This window comes from Littorina saxatilis, linkage group LG8 (assembly GCF_037325665.1).
Source record: "Littorina saxatilis isolate snail1 linkage group LG8, US_GU_Lsax_2.0, whole genome shotgun sequence".
Classification (NCBI taxonomy): domain Eukaryota; kingdom Metazoa; phylum Mollusca; class Gastropoda; order Littorinimorpha; family Littorinidae; genus Littorina; species Littorina saxatilis.
Genome location: NC_090252.1, coordinates 36,451,181 through 36,473,590, shown reverse-complemented (window position 1 = coordinate 36,473,590; position 22,410 = coordinate 36,451,181). Strand labels below are relative to the sequence as shown.

Sequence of the window (22,410 nt, the reverse complement as noted above, 5' to 3'; positions counted from 1 at the left end):
AAGGGGGAGATGGGATAGAGCCACTTGTTTCTTGTTCACAAAAGCACTAATAAAAAAAAATGCTCCAGGGGCTTGCAACGTAGTACAATATATGACCTTACTGGGAGAATGCAAGTTTCCAGTACAAAGGACTTAACATTTCTTACATACTGCTTGACTAAAATCTTTACAAACATTGACTATATTCTATACAAGAAACACTTAACAAGGGTAAAAGGATAAACAGAATCCGTTAGTCGCCTCTTACGACATGCTGGGGAGCATCGGGTAAATTTTTTCTTGTCCTAACCAATATGGGACTCTCCCTAACCCGCGGGGGGAACATGTTAATCACATTACAAGCAAGCTGTAACACCACCAAAACAAGGAGTTTTGTCAGTTAAGTCTAACAAAATTCCATCCAGGTGAAAACACTATTATGTGAACGTCATAACATGGTTTTTTTGTTTACATTAATAATAAAGCTAAAACACAAACACACATGGTGTTAATAGGCATTTGAGCAAGTTTTAACACCAACATAACACGGGGTGCTGCATGTTAAACAAGCAATACCATGATGTTAATCACATTACAAGCAAGCTGTAACACCACCAAAACAAGCACTTTAATTGTTAAGTCTACAATAACATGTTACTTGGCGTTAAACCAAAGCTTTAATGCCATCAAAACTTGACGTTTTGCATAGCCAGACATGCTGTAACATGGCCTAACATGATGTTTTGACTGTCGCAAAACGCGCTGAAATTCCAGGCAATATTGCAGTGATAACTTCAACAAAATCCAATCAAAAACTGGCATAATCGTGAACACCAAAATGTAATAAACCCATTGAAATTTGAAGTTTTGTTGGGATTTTGAGTATTTTGTTAGTTACAAAACGCCACTTTTCGCCCAGTGATAAGTTCACTCGGCTTTTACTTCGTGTAACATTCTTCGTTGTGGTACTACATGTAGGTACATGTGGCTTAATTCCGACTTAATTCCGGCTTCAATGCACTCGAATGTCACAGGAAATTGTATCACTTTGTGGGTATAATGTTATGTAGAACTTTTCGCTCGTTTGTTTCCATGATTTGATTTTAATAGCAATTGAAACAGGTGGCAATTAAGGGGAATCCCCGGGACGGACAGCACGGTTTGGTTCCGCCTTCACTTTAATGTTTCACTGATGTTTAGGGCAAATGTAGGGTTGTGGTGCTTGAAATTCGTTCAACAAAATGGATTTCTATGGAACTAAAACAATACAGGAATAACCAAAGTGCAACTACATATAGTGTAACCACTTTTGGACGACTCGGACCCCTTTTTCTCTTACATCTGTATGAAGCGGGACGTGTGGACTGGAATCGGGGTAGGACGTCTTAAGCTGTCAGCATGCCATGCAGTCCGGGGTGTTGCTCTAAACCGATTACGGGCGGGGTGCTCACGAGACTTCCAACATGATAGAAAGCATTAAAATGTAGACATTAAACAAGTTTGGTTCAGACATAGAACACTTTATTATCTCAACAAGAAACTCGGGAGTGGTGTATCACATCATTACAATATACAATATAAAACGTAAGAACATAAATAAAGTACCGAGGCGCAAATAGTCAACTCATAATAAATAAGATTAGATTAGGATGATCATATCAAAACAAATCTCTCGCTCTCTCTTTCTCTCTCTCTCTCTCTCTCTCTCTCTCTCTCTCTCTCTCTCTCTCTCTCTCTCTCTCTCTCTCTCTCTCTCTCTCTCTCTCTCTCTCTCTCTCTCTCTATTATATATTTACAACAAGGCTGTCTTTTGATTTAGCATGTGCTGAATACGCCAATGAAGTACTGATGAAGACCATGTGGGCGTTAGGGAGAATGGACACTGTTCTGTTTTTTTCAATTATTTGACGCACAGATAAAACCAATGCTCCGCTACACCTAACAGTTTGGGGTATACAAAGATTAGCCATTATTGAGTCCGCCCATTTTTTGTGTGCATGTAAACGGCTTTTGAACTTCAGCGGCAAAACACCCAACCATGACATTGTGTTGTACGGGGATACAGGACGATATCCATTATATGTTGATAGTACACTCTCTGTTTTAAATTTAGAAAATGAGTCAAGATTTCCCAGACAAGTTTTCAAAATGATGCAGTCCAACCTGAATCCACAGGGCAATTGGTTGTATTATATTAAAGAATGCCTCGAACAATATAGTTTTGAAAATGTGTGGGAGAACGGAATAAAAATTAATTGGCCTTTCTTTCCAGTTTTAAGCAGAAATTGATTGACCGCTTTAACCTTCGCCGGTCGTCGTGGGTTCGTGTGGACCAAGAATGGTGTTTAAATGCAAATATCTCTTGAACCAGTTTTTGTTTAATGAGCTTTTAAGAATGCCTCAGACACCTAAAAAGCTCTTATGTCCTAAAAGATCATTAAGTTTCCGCGAGAAGTAATTAAAAAAAAACAAAGTACAAATTTAGACTACACACGGAAGACATCGTGGGGCAGTGCGGACCCATGTTTCTCAAACTGAAGGAACTTACATAACAAGTCGCGTAAGGCGAAATTACAACATTTAGTCAAGCTGTCGAACTAACAGAATGAAACTGAACTCACTGCATTTTTACAGCAAGAGCGTATACTCGTAGCATCGTCAGTCCACCGCTCGTGGCAAAGGCAGTGAAATTGACAAGAAGAGCGGGGTAGTAGTTGCGCTGAGAAGGTTAGCACGGTTTTCTCTACCTCTCTTCGTTTTAACTTTCTGAGCGTGTTTTTAATCCAAACATATCATATCTATATGTTTTTGGAATCAGGAACCGACAAGGAATAAGATGAAAATTTCGAAAATTTAATTTTGATCATAATATTTATATTTTTATTTTCAGAGCTTGTTTTTAATCCAAATATAACATATTTATATGTTTTTGGAATCAGAAAATGATGAAAAATAAGATGAACGTAAATCTGGATCGTTTTATAAAAACGATAATTTTAAGTACAATTTTCAGATTTTTAATGACCAAAGTCATTAATTAATTTGTAAGCCACCAAGCTGAAATGCAATACCGATGTCGAAGATTCCTTGGCCAAAATTTCAATCAACTTGATTGAAAAATGAGAGTGTGACAGTGCCGCCTCAACTTTTACAAAAAGCCGGATATGACGTCATCAAAGGTATTTATCGAAAACAAGAAAAAAAAACATCCGGGGATATCATTCCCAGGAACTCACATGTAAAATTTCACAAAGATCGGTCCAGTAGTTTGGTCTGAATCGCTCTACACACACACACACACACACACACACACACACACACACACACACACACACACACACACACACACACACACACACATACACCACGACCCTCGTCTCGATTCCCCCTCTATGTTAAAACATTTAGTCAAAAATTGACTAAATGTAAAAACTAGGGAGACACGCCTACACGCCTTCATGTATTTTCCCTAAACATAATTTTCTGCGATAATTTTGGAATTGATAGGCAAGTCGCGTGGAGCGAAATAATACATAACAAAGGGGGTCCACACGGGCCCCACGACGTCTGCAAAAGAGTATTCACGTTTTTCCTGTTTACATTTAGTCAAGTTTTGACTAAATGTTTTAACATAGAGGGGGAATCGAGACGAGGGTCGTGGTGTATGTGTGTGTGTTTGTGTTTGTGTGTGTGTGTGTGTGTGTGTGTGTGTGTGTGTGTGTGTGTGTGTGTAGAGCGATTCAGACTAAACTACTGGACCGATCTTTATGAAATTTGACATGAGAGTTCCTGGGAATGATATCCCCGGCTGTTTTTTGTATTTTTTTCGATAAATGTCTTTGATGACGTCATATCCGGCTTTTTGTTAAAGTTAAGGCGGCACTGTCACATCCTCATTTTTCAATCAAATTGATTGAAATTTTGGCAAAGCAATTTTCGACGAAAGCCGGACTTTGGTATTGCATTTGAGCTTGGTGGCTTAAAAAAATAATTAATGAATTTGGTCATTAAAAATCGGAAACTTGTAATTAAAATTTTTTTTTAGACGATCCAAAAACAATTTCATCTTATTCTGCGTCATTTTTTTATTCCAAAAACATATACATTTGTAATATTTGGATTATAAACAAGCTCTGAAAAATAAAAATATGAACATTATGATTAAAATTAATTGTCTAAAATCAATTTAGAAACAATTTCATCTTATTCCTTGTCGGTCCCTGATTCCAAAAACATATATACTGACGTCCAAAATAAACGCAAAAAACAGTGTCTAGTGTCATTTATTGCCTAATAAAAACATCGTACAAAAATTCAAATTTCATTATCAATGTCCAATTTTTGGTAGAGTAGAACACTGACTTATGGTCCATAACGCAGTAAGGTTGCGGAGACGATGCGTTATTAGCGCTTAACAGAACAGTCAATAGCGTGTGTGACCCCCATTAGCATCGATGACGGCCTTGCATCGGCGGTGCATTGAGCGGACCAACGTGTTGCTGGCTTGCCTGGGAATGTTGGTCAAGGCCTGCCGGACGGCCCGATCAAGATCAGTGACAGTTGTGGGCCTTGGGACCACCCTGTTGAGCTGTGTCTGGAGCAAGTCCCAAAATTGCTCAATAGGGTTCATATCAGGAGATAACGCTGGCCAAGGCATCACCTGGGTGCCTGAGCGGTGCAGGAGATCCTGAGTGGCCCTGGCGGTGTGGGGGTGCGCGTTGTCGTGCTGGAAAACCCAGTTTCCATGGGCTTGAAAAAAAGGGCAGCACATGAGGGTGCAGCACCTGGTCCATAAAGCGCTGTGCTGTTACGCCGTTGCCGGGTCCAGGACCCAGACCTTGGAAGATGACGGGACCTAGCACCTGGTTGTGGCAGATGGCGCCCCACAACATGAGGCTGGGCCCACCCCAGGCGTTGTTCTCCACGACACAGTTGTCAGCATAGCGGTAACCACTTCTTCTCCATACCCGAACACGCCCGTCGGCATGGTCAATGCAGAAACGTCTTTCATCGCTGAAAAGCACGTTCTGCCAGCGAACATTGTTCCAATTGAGGTGGCCTTGCGCCCAATGCAGGCGTGCCTGTCTATGGCACACGGTGAGGACGGGTCACCTGGCTGGACGGCAGTTCCTCAGCCCCCTGAAGCGCAGTCGCCGGCTGGCCGTTTGCCTAGAAATGGGTGCCTGGTGTGTCCCAATAACAGTTTTGGCTGTTTCTTCAGCTGTTCTGAAGGGATGTGCAACATGGCTGCGGAAAATGTGCCGATCTTGCCTTGGCGTCGTCACTCGGGGTCTGCCGGTTCGCTCGGAATCAGCAGTAGAGTAAGTTATCACAAACCGCTGCAGGAGACGATAAATGGTGGATATGTGACATTGGAAAGTCGCTGCCACGGCTTCCGGCGTGTCCCCAGCCTCCAGACGTCCAATGGCTCTCTCGCGTTCAGCAGAAGTGAGTCTTGGCATGGTGATAGCGTCGAATGAGGGACTGATAAAACCTGTAACTTTGTGCCATTGTTATCCTCTAGTGACAGTGAACACCACTCACTGATCAGCCTTTGTGCTTTTCTTGCACGTGCAGCTGAAATGCACAAGAAAAATGCCTCAGCTAACTCGGGCTTTACGTGGATTGCGGTAAAATTCACAATACACCTTCCTCAGACATCGGTCTTGATATACTGGCTGCCAAAAATAACGCAACTTTTGTTAATCCAAAAAAAAAATCATTTGTAAAATAAATAATATTTTTCGCGTTTCTTTTGGACGTCAGTATATATATGATATGTTTGGATTAAAAACAAACAACTCAGTACACTAAAAAGAATAGAGATACAGAAAAGCGTGTTATCCTACTCAGCGCGACCATTACCGCACTATTCTGGCTTGTCGATTTCACTGCCTTTGCCACGAGCGGTGGACTGACGAAATTACGAGTATGCGGTCTTGGTGAAATAATGCAGTGCGTTCAGTTTCATTCTGTGAGTTCGACAGCTTGACTAAATGTTGTTATTTCGCCTTTCGCGACTTGTTCGATATGCTTTAGTCCGCACGGTAATAATTAATTTAATCATTTAATTTAGTTACTTCTCGCGGAAATTTAACCACGGCGTCTACGGAAGGGGATGCACGTTTTTGCTTCTTTAATAGAGATTACACAATGTTCTATTTATGACTTCTTTTTTTTTTCAAAAAAAAAAAGAAAAAAAATGACTCACGTTGGGAATCCCGAGAGACTTTCTTTCTTTAGTGGGGCACTTACCGAGACCCCATCAGGCTTGCCGAGACCCCCTCAGTGCCCCACTAAACAAAGAAAGTCGCGAGATATTTCCAACGTGAGTTACAATATAACATTGTGTAACTTCTTTAGTACACTATAATGCGGTAAGACGTGTGTTGTTATGTTTTTGGACACATCACTGCGTCTGTTTACATCCCATACAGGGCCTCGACGCCTGATCCGGAAGTCTGTACACAATTAGCGTGTTTTGTGCATCCGAGCTTGAAAGAAGTCCGATCATTTGATGTCATGTTTCTCAGCTTCTCTTTTAATCTGTGCTCGCACGTTATATTGAGTTCACCGCACTGAAACACTCTGGTATGGCAATCCGTTTGTAAAGAAATTACGTTTTTTCCTGTTGATCTAAATAATGAATTATTTAACTAAATAATGCATTATATAGCTAAATAATGCATTTTTTTAGCTAAATAATTCATTATTTACACAAAAGTAAAAAGTGTGATTGTTGTAATTAAATAAATCTTTTATTTACTAAACAATTCATTATTTAATAAAAAAATCCATTATTTACTATATAATGCATTCTATATTATAGAATGCATTCTATATTATAGAATGCATTCTATATTATAGAATGCATTCTATATTATAGAATGCATTCTATATTATAGAATGCATTCTATAGTATACAATGCATTCTATATTATAGAATGCATTCTATAATATAGAATGCATTCTATAATATAGAATGCATTCTATAATATAGAATGCATTCTATAATATAGAATACTATAGAATGCATTCTATACTATAGAATGCATTCTATACTATAGAATGCATTCTATACTATAGAATGCATTCTATACTATAGAATGCATTCTATACTATAGAATGCATTCTATAACGCTACGAAACTCAACTCTGAAATCTGAAGTAGCTCTATGTTAAATATTTATCGAGTGGTTCTTATTTTGCTTTACGCATGGCAAACGTATAAGTAAAATTGTTGCAGCCGGTTGCCTGGTGGGTTAAGAGTGGAGATTTTTCCGATCTCCCAAGGTCAACTTATGTGCAGATTAATCTTTTCCAGTTAGCATTAGCTTTTGGAGTAATAAACTTGTTTATAAACATTAAAGCAATAAGATTTTCTTCGTGGTTTGTTTGCAGAATGTGTAACGTAACTGATCCAGATCCAGATCTAGTGTGTGTATGTGTTTGCGTGTGTGTGTGTGTGTGCATGCGTATGTGAGAGACAGACAGACATACAGAGAGAGATTGGAAGAGACAGAGGAAAGTTTTGTGCAATAACGCATCCGTTGAACACTTCTATGCGAAGTGACCAAAATATCGTCATTGTAGGAACCACTTTTGCAAAGAGTATATACTAATATAGTACCTAGTAAACGCCCACCCCAAGCTTTTGGGCAAATTGGGTGCATGGGGGGACGTATACAAGGTAGTTTACGTTATACTCCTATGGTGTATGTATAGTTACAACTAGTGGTATGATCAAGGAAATCCCAATTAAGTTCCGCGAAAGCGAACACAAATCAAATAAAAACTGTAGAGACTTACATATGCCTGTAACTAACTCGACTTATTGTTTCACCAAGAGAAAAAAACTGATTTTTTTCACATGCACAATTTATCTTTCACCACAGCACCCACTACGATGGAATAATTTTAGTTATCGTACCTGAAAGATGTCAAGGACTACACGTAGAAGCCCACATCGTCAGCCTCAAATTGTATCGTGTTTACTCATGATGGAGCCCTACCAGCTAGCAAAATTATATGCAGCGTGTCTTGCAGTCGCCAAATTCTGCGTACCTATGACAGATTCACTCGCTACGCACTCCCACGAAGACAACACGACTACTTTACGCACTCTTTCGCAATCTCACATAGACAACAACATTGCTTTAATACGCATACTCACGCGAAAGACACAATCACTTTTCCCATGCTCACGCAGCCCACATAATCATTTTAACGCACACCACACGATTATTGTAGTACATGTACATTCGAAGAGCACACAGTCTGTAACTTACACAAACAAAATAATTGGAAGTCCACATTTTATTAATGAAGACAAAGGTCAAGTGTACAATTGATCAAAAATGATATTAACCCTAACTAACTTTCCCAAAATTGAAAATAATATGGTATAGAAATGAAGACATTTGATCCTGAGGTATGGTTGTGAACCTCAGGCTTCAAAATGGAATGGCCAATATTAAGCATGAACAAGCACGCAACTAAGTCACGCTGGAAAATAAATAACCAATACAATGAAGAACAAATCACGGGAACATTTAGTCATTACTTATCAAACGATAAAAATTAATGAGAAATAACTGTCATCAAACATGTACAACCTTGACAAAATGTAAATCTTTGCACCGCCTCACCTCATACACCCTGAACCACCTTACCCCATAGAGGACTCCCTACATTTAAAGACCCACAACAGAACATTTTCAAGGCCCTGTTTTATAAGATACTAGCAGCCCGGGTTCCCCCGGGGTATTATCAGAGCCCTTAGGAATTTATTCCAAGAACCCATGCAATGGAGGGGGGGGGGTTAGTGGTTTGCCAGAAAAATCACCAAGTGGTAAGGCAGCATTTTGCAGTCTGGCAGTCAATCAGGTTGTTGAGCTCGAAAGGCCTGTATTTTTTAAACAAATTTACTAATTACTACGTCGTAATTATCAAACCAGTGAAATTTCTTGGGCTCAGCAGATTCATAATTGCATGAAGATGAGAATGTCATTGGTTTGATTTTTGAGGCATCTGGTTTTTTTTTGTTTTTGTGACAGCATTGTAATTGTCAATCAAAGTTGATTTTGGGACTTTTATCAAAAATAGTGGAGATAACAAGAGGCTTGAAGAAACAAAGGTCATTTGATCAGGTAGTGTAATGTATTGTTACTGCAATACATCAATAACAGTATCCCAATATGCAAGTGTGATTGCATCGTCGGCTGAAGAAAAGAGACAGTACCTAAAAAAATACACATGCTCTTTTCTTTGGCCCACAACAAAACACACTTGTAAATTGGGACACAACCAATGTCAGTTATAATACATCACACTTCCTGTTCAAATGATCTTTGTTGTTTCAAGCCTCTTGTAATCTCCATCATTTCTGAAAAAATCCCGAAATCCAAAAAAATGAATCAATAAGACAATGTCACAAATAAACGAGTCACACAAGGCAAATTTACAACAATTAGTCAATTTGTTGAATACGCATATTTTCCTATAATATTACATTAGATTTTCAGTACATGACTCAAAAACTTTTGACTGAACTAAAATGAACAAGATACAAGAACAAAGAGTTCAGAAAATACAAAATAGTTGAAAAATGTCAAATAGAATGTTGTCGTCCCAAATATAATCCATAGTATGTCATCAAAAATGTTGCAATCAGGGTAGGAAAATCCTTACATGCAATGACGTCAGCGCCATTCGGCCATTGGTCAATGCATTTCGGAGCCAGACAACAAGTCGGTCACGCTTGAAATTAACGCCTGTTGATATTGCTTTCCATACTTATATGAAGTGATCGGGAGCAAAGGGTCAGTTATTAACTTGCCTCTAACGAAAATATAGAGTACACAAATACCAACAGAAAGAGTTGAAAACTGGAGTTGGGTCAATACTGATTCCCATGCTCGAGAACTCTAGTGTAATATTTAGGGTAAAGGTATCTAATTCCGACCGATTTTTGAGGTACCTAAATCCGACCGATTTTCCCAGTCACATCAAAGATGATGTGTGCACGTCACCACAACAGAAGGAATGCCATTCATACTCGGGCCAGTCATGAACAGGTTGATGACGCGACTTTACGGACCAATCGTTTTGTCACGAGAGTTAATTGCGTCATCGGCTCCGGCGCGAAAATTTGCCTTGTGTCGTCTGCTTTGGCAGATCCCCCGCAGAGCGAAACTGCAACTTCGTAGCGAAAAAGTACGTCATACATTTCTTACAAAAAGGTCGTAAAACTTGACGAACAGAGTTCTGTTTGATTGAAATGGATGTTACTATGTGTTTTTGGAAGTGTGTTTTGATAGTTCGGACTAAGTCTTCTGGCACCTTTTAATCGAATAGGAGAAAATCTTATCGGTCGGATTTAGAACCCAGTTTTTGAGTGGGTATCTAAATCCGACCACCTCGCAGAGAATGCAAAACGCTGTAAAAAATCCCATTAAAATCATTGATTGTTTACGTTTATGACTCTTGAAAAATCGTATGAACACGGGAAGGTATCAGATTGTGTATTTATAACTAGATTTTTTGTTTGTTTGTTTGCTTAACGCCCAGCCGACCACGAAGGGCCATATCAGGGCGGTGCTGCTTTGACATTATAACGTGCGCCACACACAAGACATAAGTCGCAGCACAGGCTTCATGTCTCACCCAGTCACATTATTCTGACACCGGACCAACCAGTCCTAGCACTAACCCCATAATGCCAGACGCCAGGCGGAGCAACCACTAGATTGCCAATTTTAAAGTCTTAGGTATGACCCGGTCGGGGTTCGAACCCACGACCTCCCGATCACGGGGCGGACGCCTTACCACTAGGCCAACCGTGCCGGTATTTATAACTAGATGAATACCCGCTTCGCCGGGTACGGCTGCGCCGGGAAGAAGTCGATCCGAATACCCGGCTGTGCCGGGGACCCGGCTATGCCGGGTGTACACCGGCTTTGCCGGCGCACCGCACGGAGGAAGGGAGATAATCGCGGCTAAAAACACTGGAGAAGATAAGGAAGAGTTACTGGTAGTGGATCCAGAAAAAAAAAATCGGTTCAGCACAAAAAACAAAATCGGTTTAGCGCTGTGCGCGCTGGGAGCACGTGTTGAAATATCTCATCGACCAGGTTGTGTCCCGGGTGTACCTGAATATGCCCACCAAATTTGAAGCAGATCCATCGAGAACTTTGGCCGTGCATCGCGCACAGACACACAGACACTAGTAGTATATATATATAGATGACCAATGAATCTTGTTTTGATAAAGTAAATGCCGCAACCACTTCATGACAGGTGCGCCCGCTCTTGTCTTCTAAACTGATGAATCGACACCAACATCGCAAGTGCGTGGATGGGTGCTTATCAGTGTTTGCGAGCATGTAAGCCTCAGTAAGCGAATAGAGTGTTTCGCTCAACGAAAATCACGAAGTTGTGTTTGTGTGTGTGGTGTGTGCGTTTGTGTGTGCGTTAGTATGTGTGTGTGCCCACTCTCGGTGTAAGAGAAAATTGACAGAATCGTATTTAGCCTTTATCACATATGACCTTGATCCATTGTATAGATAGATCTAGGAACAAGCAATATTTGTTGGGATGACAGAAAAAGGACAGAAGAGATTTGATATTCACAAACACCTCATCCTGGACGATCAATACTCCAACTACACGATCAACACAAGCCGCAGAGAAACATTGCTTTACTGTCATTTAGTTCCGAGTAGATTTCGGTCGGAATTAGATACCCCCCAGTCGGATTTAGGTTCCCACACCTACCTCCAATGTTTACCGACAAACGCTTCTTTAATAACGGAAAGAAACAACACGGGCACCTATCTAAAACAAGACTTGCGTACGGAAAACGCTGGTCTTACCAGACAAGACATATTTGCTAAATTTTACGATTTAGAGCCTTGAGAATAAAACAATAATCTCAATCGGTCGGAATTAGATACCCTTACCCTAAATCTCCCTCGCTAACCATGAGATAGACTATTAGCTCAGTTGGTAAAGTGCCGGATTGCTTTTCCTTACATTGTTGGTCACGGGTTCGACGCTCTTCAGCTGCATTTAACACACAAAAAAACTTTTTAAAATAATGTCGGAACTTTTAATTCTTGTATTTCATCCATTTTCTTCATTCCAAACGTTTTGGATGATGTAATGAATCAGAATGATCAAAAAGTTGCACAATTATTGAGTACTTCCAGCGGACAATTTCCAAGAATTAACTTTCTTGTTTGTTGATTAATCGGCTATACTATTATATTGAGTTTTAAAGCCATAAAAGCACTGCAGATGCAGGAAATTCTGTGGTCTGCAAAATCATCGCCATGTTCTTGTCAAACAAAAATGAGGATCCTGTGTGTGTCGACGCCATTTTAATTGTGTAAAGAAGTCTAACACACATAATTTGTTTTGTGGTATGTACCAGGCCAGCAAAATTTCTGGCTGGCTAGTGACTTTCTTGAAGTTACTCGCCCGGCTGGCAGGTGAACATTTTGAGATTTGGCCATCCCTGTTGTACATCAAAATATGTTGGTTAAATTCACAAAAGTGTCCAATACTCATAAACCTTGCATGAATTCCATGAATAATGGGTAACAGCACACCCTCTAGGTAACATTCAAAGGCTAAAGAGCTTTAACTATGTCATGTCACACTCAGACTCACAAGATCTTGCTGCAGTAACTTAGGGAAAATAGCACTGGCTCTGCTTTACCAATAACATTCATAGTCACTTATAACTGATCACACCTTCTAGTTCTAAAGATCCATCAGGTGACCGGTGCCTTCCACAGTTTCCACGCTCGCCAGTAAAAAGACAACTTAATCTAGCAATAGCAAAAAGTCTGGCTCCACCATGTTTCTTCGGCGACCAATTACTGAATTAGATGCATCGGGTCCATCTGCTCCTGTGGAACTTTCTCCAGCAGCAAGAAGAGTTGTTTATTTTACCGCTTTGCTCTGCTCAAAGTCGTATGTCCGCTGAACAGAAGAAAAAAAGAGAGAAAAAAAAGTCATGTAGATATATAACTATAAGACAATCTGTAGTCCATACAATTAAACAATGGATGGAGAAGTGTGGTTCATCTGCTCTTAAAACAACCAAATAACACGATAACAACCATAAACATGAAAACACTAAAATATATGAAGAATAGTGAGAAAGTTAACATGTCACAGGAGTAAATAAAGATTGTTACACCAGCTAACCATGTGTGTGTGTGAGTGCCTTCGACATCAGAGATTTTACTAGTTCAGGCAAAGGTATGCCAATCTACCAAGATTTTCTTTCTGTTTGAATGTGGGGGAAGTTTATGTATTCATTTCTACAAGGAAGGGTGCAGTGGCGTAGTGTTAAGACATCGGCCTCATAAACTACAACACGAGTCATGTTACAACATATAATTTTACACTGCGCTACGTCTGCAAGGAGTGTGACTCTAGCGCCAATTCTCTACTGGAGACGGCAAACTTAGTTACTGGCGACAATGTTCTGCCGAGTTTACTCACGTGCAAGTGCTCCCATGCACTGATGCAGGCAATACGTCTGCGTCTCTGGTATGGTCTAAATCAACTGCGCTCTTTTGTCAGTCGAGAATCTGCACATCATTACCATTGTGTCATTCATACCCTATATAACTTACATCTAGTCTGCTACTGTCTTGGTATACCCAACCCTCTTAGTTGTCTTGATCAGTGTCTCTAACCTTCCTCCCCTTTTCATCGAGGACCCCTTTTAATTACGAATGATTATATTCCAACCCAAATCTTACATGTCTCTTACATTCCTCCCCATTTTATTAGAGACCCTTTTCCATTAAAAATTAAATTACAAATCAAATCTCCTCTTACAGTCCTCCTGGTTTTATTCATTGTAAACCAACCTTGATCCATTATGTAACTTTCCTGTACTTTACAACTAAATGACGTTTTTAACTTATTCTTTTTAATAAACTCCCACTATTATGGTGCTGCATACAATTTGTATTATTCATCAAAATATAGTGTTTTACAGCAGTCCCTGCAATGTACGCACCCCCGGCGTGAGCGGCCACCTGACATGTACGGACACATTAACTTGGCACAGAGTGTTTTCCTTCTATAACTGCCCCCCCCTAAACGGCCACCTGCACAACGTGGACGCGAACACTCATTTTCGGTCCCAACAGCAGGTCATACCTCCAATGTACGGACAGACCATCGTCAAATTTTCACCACAAGAAAATCGATAACAGAGCAGTCCAGCTCTTGGTACAAAGGTCACAGCCGCAAAGGCGTGATGACAGTCACTGATAAATTGGGTGCACGTGTACCCATCAGGCGTTAGGAGTTTGTTGTTATTGTTTAGTAGCCACAAGAAGTGGTTAGCATAGACTCAATCCTGTTGTTTGTGTATCTCTGTGTGAGTGTATGGGGGAGGGGGTGGCGTGACCGGCCACCTGCAATGTACGGACAGTTTTGCTATGGCCCAAGGGTGTTCGTTCATGAGAGGGACTGCTGTACTTTACCATAACTGAACTGTGTCAGGCTAATAGGTAACTGAGTAATTGTTTGTAATTCGCTGACGCCGCTATTGTGTACGTGTGTACTTTGTCAGAAGAAATGAGAATACTACGGCTATTTGTTTGTTTGCTTAACGCCCAGCCGACCATGAAGGGCCATATCAGGGTGGTGCTGCTTTGACATATATAACGTGCGCCACACAGGACAGAAGTCGCAGCACAGGCTTCATGTCTCACCCAGTCACATTATTCTGACACCGGACCAACCAGTCCTAGCACTAACCCCATAATGCCAGACGCCAGACGGAGCAGCCACTAGGTTGCCAATTTTAAAGTCTTAGGTATGACCCGGCCGGGGTTCGAACCCACGACCTCCCGATCACGGGGCGGACGCCTTACCACTAGGCCAACCGTGCCGGTTACCACGGCTATGGAATTATAGAAATTTCAATGTGTATAAAAAGAGTACATTCGCGAACCGACATTAGATGAATTTACGGAATGTGCTAGGCAATAAGATCTTCGTTGGCATAGAACAGAGGAATTTGATTGTGTTCTGTGCGCAAAAAAATGGTTGTTGTGACCTGCACGGAACTCCTGCAATGCTTTGTTGATCTTTGGCAAGAAGACATAATGAAGACAAAACAGGTCAACATCATTGTCTCTGCACAAGATGCCTTTTTTCCTCCATGTCCAGGAACACAGACTTGAAGGTTTCCAGCACTTGGATTTTCACATCCAAGTGCATACGTTCAACCCTAGAGTTGTGCACAGAAGAGCCAACAATAACAGACCTTTCCTGCTGCCTGTGGTTCTCCATTGCAGCCCACACCTTCACATTCTCACCAACGTAATCAATTCTCACATGGAAGGGCCAGCCAAAGTGTTGAGTGGACTCGCAAAATAGCTTCTCTACAGTATCTGACCTGTTGTTATGAGCACAGTACAAATATATAATTGTCCTTGAAAACCCATCAACACAGGCATGGATTACCAGTTTCCAGTTTATGAGCTTGTGATGGCCATCCAGGTGCCACAAGAAATGTGGACATGGCACAGAGTAGACCCTGCGAGCAATCGCAACTTTCAATCTCTCTGCGACTCCCACAGGATCCACTCTGAGCAGCATGTCAATTACCTTTTGTTGTTGGACGAAAACGCCTCTAGAGCGGAGATGGCCCGTCATGACCCTTGATCTCCCTGACATGGCGTTCCAAGTCCTCCTCAGAAATGTCCGTGAATCTGTTGCACGAGGTGTCAATCCCTGCAAATAAACAAAGGTAATATTATTATTGGATTAAAGTTTAATTAATAATGTACTTCAATCAAGTTGCTGTTTTAATGAAACAGATCCTGTAATTGGTTAGAATGCCCCAACTCAATAAATTTTACTGGTCATTACTTGTCGTTGTACATTCACTAAAAAAGCCATTAACAACCTGCTGGCGGGGCGCATTGATACAACCTCTACTAGTTTCGGTTAGCTTTGAGCGTCAGTTTACAAGTAGGAAAGAGATCGTCGTCAGATTTAATTACAATAACATTTAACACCCTCCCAAAATCTAATTGAAGCCCTCTGTCGCTTCGCTCCGTCGGGCTTCAATTAGCTTTCGTCGGGCGCCAATCCACGATGACCTTGAAGTTTCAAATGGAAGCATGTTAATGTGTAATTGCAGGGATGTCGTTAGGCATCGGACATTACACATAGACCGATTAAAAGGCTCAAGTGTCCGATTCACATAACCACATGGTGGTCAAATGTCCTATCAAGAACTCCATTCCTTCGGACAGCACGTTATTTGATAATTTTCCTTTCCTGGTATAAATCTTCGGCAGCTGGCACGACATGGCCCCGACTGAAAGGAGCTGCCCAGAACCGAGTGCGTTGGCGAGGAGTTGTTGCGGCCCTATGCTCCACAGGGAGTCTACAGGAATAAGTCAAGTAAGTCAAGATATAAATCTTCAAACAGTGCAGATCTTGCGTTTTCCAAACCGTTTGCGGTATGAGCCGTTTGTGTACACCCGTCTACAGCACACTAAAGTAAGGAGTATGGAAGACAACTCCAACTGACTAAGTCTCGCGTCTGCTTTAATTTGCTTTGAATGTCGCCACAAACCTCCACAATCACGGAAAGTAAAGTTTCATCACTAACTTGTAGATGGTGTCGGTACAGCAGGAAATTCACGGTCTTTTAATAAGGTTAACTATTTATGGCTGACACTGAGAAACTGGCAAACTGTTTAGTTCAACCTGTCAAGCAAAAAGCTCTGTCAGGAAATCATGCAGTTTGTGTGCCAATCAAAGTAAAAGTGCTGACGTTTGATTGCTATTTAGTTTGTTTTTTTCTTTTTCGGGTGTGTCCTGTTTGAAACAAAAGTACTAAACCAATCGGACAAATGACAAAAATAAATAAACATAATAATATTAATAATGGGGGAGCAAACGCATGATCAATCACACACATTGATAATGATGAAAAAAAGATACCTTCATCTCTTAGGCGTTTGTGGAGAGTTGGTCGACTAACTTGACACAGAGCTGCAAAGGCATGTGCAGCTGAAAAAGCAGGTCACATACAAAGTCCATATCGATGTCCTTTTTCATTCTGCCAACTGGTCGGTAACTGGTTTGGCCTTCGGCTCCATGAAGAGGAACTGCTGGTTGCTGGAGAAAACAAGATTGTTAAACATTAATTTATGAAGATTGAAGGGAAAAGCCTCTAAAACAAAAAACCATTGGTTACATCAGTACATGACTTGAACCAGTAAGCGTAGCTTATAGGCTCATACAGCCGACAATAATCTGACAATTGAACATTATAAGATGTTTGGTGGCTTGTTGACAGACCAGCTTTTTTGTTGGTCCAAATGGACCATATCGTCTTTTGTTTCATCTTTATCGACCAAGGCCGAAGGCCGCGGTTAATCAATCAATCAATGACGCTTATATCGCGCATATTCCGTGGGTACAGTTCTAGGCGCTCTGCAGTGATGCCGTGTGAGATGAAATTTTATACGGCCAGTAGATTGCAGCCATTTCGGCGCATATTTACCTTTCACGGCCTATTATTCCAAGTCACACGGGTATAGGTAGACAATTATTAACTGTGCCTAAGCAATTTTGCCAGGAAAGACCCTTTTGTCAATCGTGGGATCTTTAACGTGCACACCCAATGTAGTGTACACGGGGGGAGGGTTCGGACACCGAAGAGAGTCTGCACACAAAGTTGACTCTGAAATAAATTTCCGCCGAACCTGGGATCGAACTCACGCTGACAGCGGCCAACTGAATACAAATCCAGCGCGCTACCAACTGAGCTATATCCCCGCCCTTAATAAATATGAGACAAAAGGCGATATGCTCCCTGAGAACCAACAACAAAGTGCTGGTCTGAAAACAAGCCACCAAACATCGTTTTTGTCATCATTTTGGTTGTGCAACAAAATGCACAATAACCCACAGGGAGACGAATTTTTAGAATCCAACTCCGGGCCACAAAGCATCGTCACAGTAGCACGAGATAACACGTTAAACTTGTATGTGACGTCAAACGTAGCTTGTTGACGCTTTTCTTCCAGTCTGAAAATGTACAGAGCTGCCATCATACCTGTGAATTCAGTAAGTGTTGAGCATATTTCTTTTCTTTTAAGTGTTTATGACTTTTCGTTGTGGATTTTGCGATTACAGAGATAAGTTGCAAATTGACCATGAGTCGCCGCGGTAATTATCAACATTGATTGGATCTTTGAGAGTGAATGCTTACAATTCTTTTCTTTCTTTATTTGGTGTTTAACGTCGTTTTCAACCACGAAGGTTATATCGCGACGGGGGAAGGGGGGAGATGGGATAGAGCCACTTGTCAATTGTTTCTTGTTCACAAAAGCACTAATCAAAAATTTGCTCCAGGGGCTTGCAATGTAGTACAATATATTACCTTACTGGGAGAATGCAAGTTTCCAGTACAAAGGACTTAACATTTCTTACATACTGCTTGACTAAAATCTTTACAAAAATTGACTATATTCTATACAAGAAACACTTAACAAGGGTAAAAGTAGAAACAGAATCCGTTAGTCGCCTCTTACGACATGCTGGGGAGCATCGAGTAAATTCTTTCTCGTCCCAACCAATATATACTGTTCAAAAAAAGAAACGCATAGCTTGTAATATTTGGTTAATTTAGTTATATGGCTACAAGGATATCCACCAAACTGCAGAAAATGTTTATCTGGTCGTCGACCTTTCGTCCATTGCCACAAGTGAGCTCTGCACGTGACGCATGCGTTATCAGTGGCTACAATGTCAAAATTGCTCATTTGGCATGACCACTCGTCATGCTTCAGTGTAATCTCGTGAAACTCGGGGAATATTGAGCTCTCACCATGTCTTCCAAAACCCATAAAAGCGGATTGTTCGCCACAAAGAAATCAGACGACAATTCAGCGACGAAAGATGGCCCGATTGAGCAGAGAAGACCGCCAAATTGCATTGGGTCGTTTACAAGCAGGCCAAAGTCAAAGTGCAATCGCCAGGCACTTCCACGTGTCCCAGAGCACCATCAGTAGACTGTGGGTCAGGTTTCAAGCCACTAGCACTGGCTCCGTTGCTGACTTGCCACGAGCGGGAAGACTAAGGGCGACAACTGCTGCTCACGACCGCTTCATACGGCTCCGCCACCTCCGGGATCGTTTCCTGTCGGCCTCATCTTCTGTCCAGGCTCTCCCCGGGCCACACCGATTATCGGACCAGACCGTGCGGAACCGCCTGCATGAAGCTGGTTTGAGAGCTCGCAGACCTCACAGAGGAGCTGTCCTCACCCGCCGCCATCGCCAGAACCGAGTGCAGTGGGGCAACCAGCACCTTCGCTGGACCGTCCGGAATCACTGGAGACACGTGTGGTTCAGCGACGAGTCCTACTTCCTGCTCCAGCGACATGATGGTCGGAGGAGGGTCTACCGGAGAGTAAACGAACGTTACGCGCCCAACTGTGTGGATGAGGCACCCGTTCATGGTGGTGGAGGCGTCATGGTGTGGGGGGCGATCAATACCGCTGGAAGGAGCACCCTGGTGCACGTCCAAGGGCGCATAACTGCCCAGCGATACGTGGAGGAAATTCTGCGCCCACACGCCCTTCCTCTTCTGGCTGACCAGGATGCCATATTCCAGCAGGACAACGCTCGCCCGCACACAGCACGACTCACCACCCAGTTCCTCACCGACCACCATGTCCAGGTGCTTCCCTGGCCATCCATGTCGCCAGACATGAACCCGATAGAACACCTCTGGGATGAATTGGACAGACGTGTGCGCAGGCGAGAAGAAGCGCCGGCAAATCACCGCGATCTATTGCAGGCACTTCAGGAGGAGTGGGACACCATCCCACAGCAAGATATCCGGCATCTGATCCAGTCCATGCCCAGAAGGTGCCGGGCAGTTGTTGCTGCTCAAGGCAGTCACACCCCCTACTGACTTGACAGCCTCGGCACCCAATCGTATTGATTGACTGATTGATTTGAAGATGCAAATGAACTGTGTGTGCATTCAACTGTGTCCATACCAAATTTCAAACAAATAATCTAAATATTGGATTTTCTGTTAATTTTTTCGAAAAATAAAACAAATTTGGCAAGTAGCAACTATGCGTTTCTTTTTTTGAACAGTATATATGGGACTCCCCCTAACCCGCGGGGGGTAATGCTTACAATCGTTGTCCTCGGAAACACAAATCCAAAGCCACGATGGTTCCACACATCAAACAATCAGCCTGATTGGCTTTTACTTTGACAATCCACGTTTCACATGAAAGCTCAAACCCATTCACCACCTCGAGTTATTGCATGGGGAACATGAGATTTATTTACCACTGATACCAGGTGTCTTATTATTTGTTTTGTCTTTTAATGTGCACCACACTGAAATTTCTCTGTATGAGATAATAAAGTATTCGTATTCGTAAAACTCGTGAAAATTATGACAATCAGCTTTAACCTTCCATATTTTGGACGAGAGTGGAACAAAACCTCCAAGTGTGAAATAGTAGCCTATCAATGTGTCATAGTCGTAGAACTGCGACTGGACAATTTTTAACAACATTTTCTGCACAGTAGAAGAATTACGATCTAGCAGCTATGGTTGGCTGTCCTGCGTTCAATTGTCCACAGCTGAATTATAAGCAGATAACTAGGAGGGGGTTGGCCTGGTTACCACTGGCACTGGTCAGCTTGTCCCTCTTACCAATTGTCAACCTGTCCCCAGGTCAAAATATCCTGGACAAAAGACAAACGATTTGATATAATTCATGACTATGACTTTTGTTTTGATCAAGCTCAGTTGACATGCATATAAAATCAATATGCCAGGTAAAGAAAGTCATTCTTTTTTGACCACATACTTCTTGGACTGCTAGAAGTTGAAGATGCTCTTCATTATCAGGAGACTCCAAAACCCGCTGCACACATGTTGCCACAGCGTCGATAATCAAATCTGCATCTAGGTTTGTTGCACCTGTGTCCATAATGTTCCCCTGTGGTTGTAAAAACTGTAAGCAGAAGTGGTTCAAAGAGTGAAATACACGTGTTTATGAAAATTCAGTTTTGAAGGATAAATACAAATTCTTACAAATACTAATTTGCAAATTTTACTCAAGTGAGTTTGCCAATTTAATTTAATTAGTTAGATTTTTTCATCTCAGTTTGTAGGATAAATACAAATTCTAAAATACTAATTTTTATCACTCAAAGTCAAATGAGTTTGCCAATTTATTTCTTGATCAACAGTAACACCTAATAATAATATTGTAAAGAGAGAGAGAGAGAGAGAGAGACTCAGAGAGAGAGAGAGAGAGAGAGAGAGAGAGAGAGAGAGAGAGAGAGAGAGAGAGAGAGAGAGAGAGACTTCGGGGAATCCGATAGATTTTACCCCAAAACGCTCCGAGTGGTTACGTCCCTTGCCCTTGGACAAGAAAAAATGATTTTTTGCAATGAACCAAATTTCTGCGTCACAGCATAATTTGTACTCACGAATTCGACTACATGAGTGGAATACGGGGTCCAAAATACGTAGACGGGAGGGAGTTAGTCAGTAAAGACAGTATGGAGTTTGTGATCTATGGCTCTGGTGAGATGAACATTGCCGATGAAGAGCAAAAAGCCGTCAAGCACGTGACGAGTACTGCAGTGTGAGTCAGATTCCGATTCACAAACTTCTCCTATAGCTACTGACAGTTGACTAAACAAACATCTGTTATCGATCTTCAACAACATACTGATGAAATAAGACCGAATTACGTTCACCTACCTTATACACTTTAGTGGTTATACTGTAGTTGAACTTGAAGTGAAGAGAAATCCACCCGTTACAAATGGCGGCCAGGTTTGGAAGACGAAGGTACTCGATAAAAAAACATGTAAATGATTATTAATTTCTTTTGTCAATATTCTTGCATCTAACAGGTACTAACAGGTAAATTCAGATGTATTAGTTGTTTGAAATGTGTCGGGAGCCGATTTCAACAAGAAATTGTACAGATATTTGCCAAAAATCCCTCTTTTACTGACCGAGCCATGCGGAGCTGTCCTGTAGTAGTTTCGTAATAGAATGCATTATATAGTATAGAATGCATTCTATAGTATAGAATGCATTCTATATTATAGAATGCATTCTATAATATAGAATGCATTCTATACTATAGAATGCATTCTATAATATAGAATTCATTCTATATTATAGAATGCATTCTATACTATATCATGCATTCTATAATATAGAATGCATTCTATTATTCTGTATTATAGAATGCATTCTATACTATAGAATGCATTCTATAATATAGAATGCATTCTATAATATAGAATGCATTCTATAATATAGAATGCATTCTATAATATAGAATGCATTATATAGTAAATAATGGATTTTTTTATT

At 41.3% G+C, this 22,410-nt stretch overlaps 1 long non-coding RNA gene across 1 annotated transcript; it reads right to left on the bottom strand.

The window, feature by feature from the left end:
* Nucleotides 1-8,280: 8,280 nt before the first annotated feature.
* Nucleotides 8,281-22,060, bottom strand: LOC138973422 (uncharacterized). The gene is made up of 6 exons (XR_011458016.1): nt 21,784-22,060; nt 20,879-21,025; nt 16,975-17,151; nt 15,625-15,750; nt 13,495-13,583; nt 8,281-12,966 (listed from the first exon to the last, which is right to left on the bottom strand). It is a non-coding gene; the product is annotated as an uncharacterized lncRNA (long non-coding RNA).
* Nucleotides 22,061-22,410: the final 350 nt, after the last annotated feature.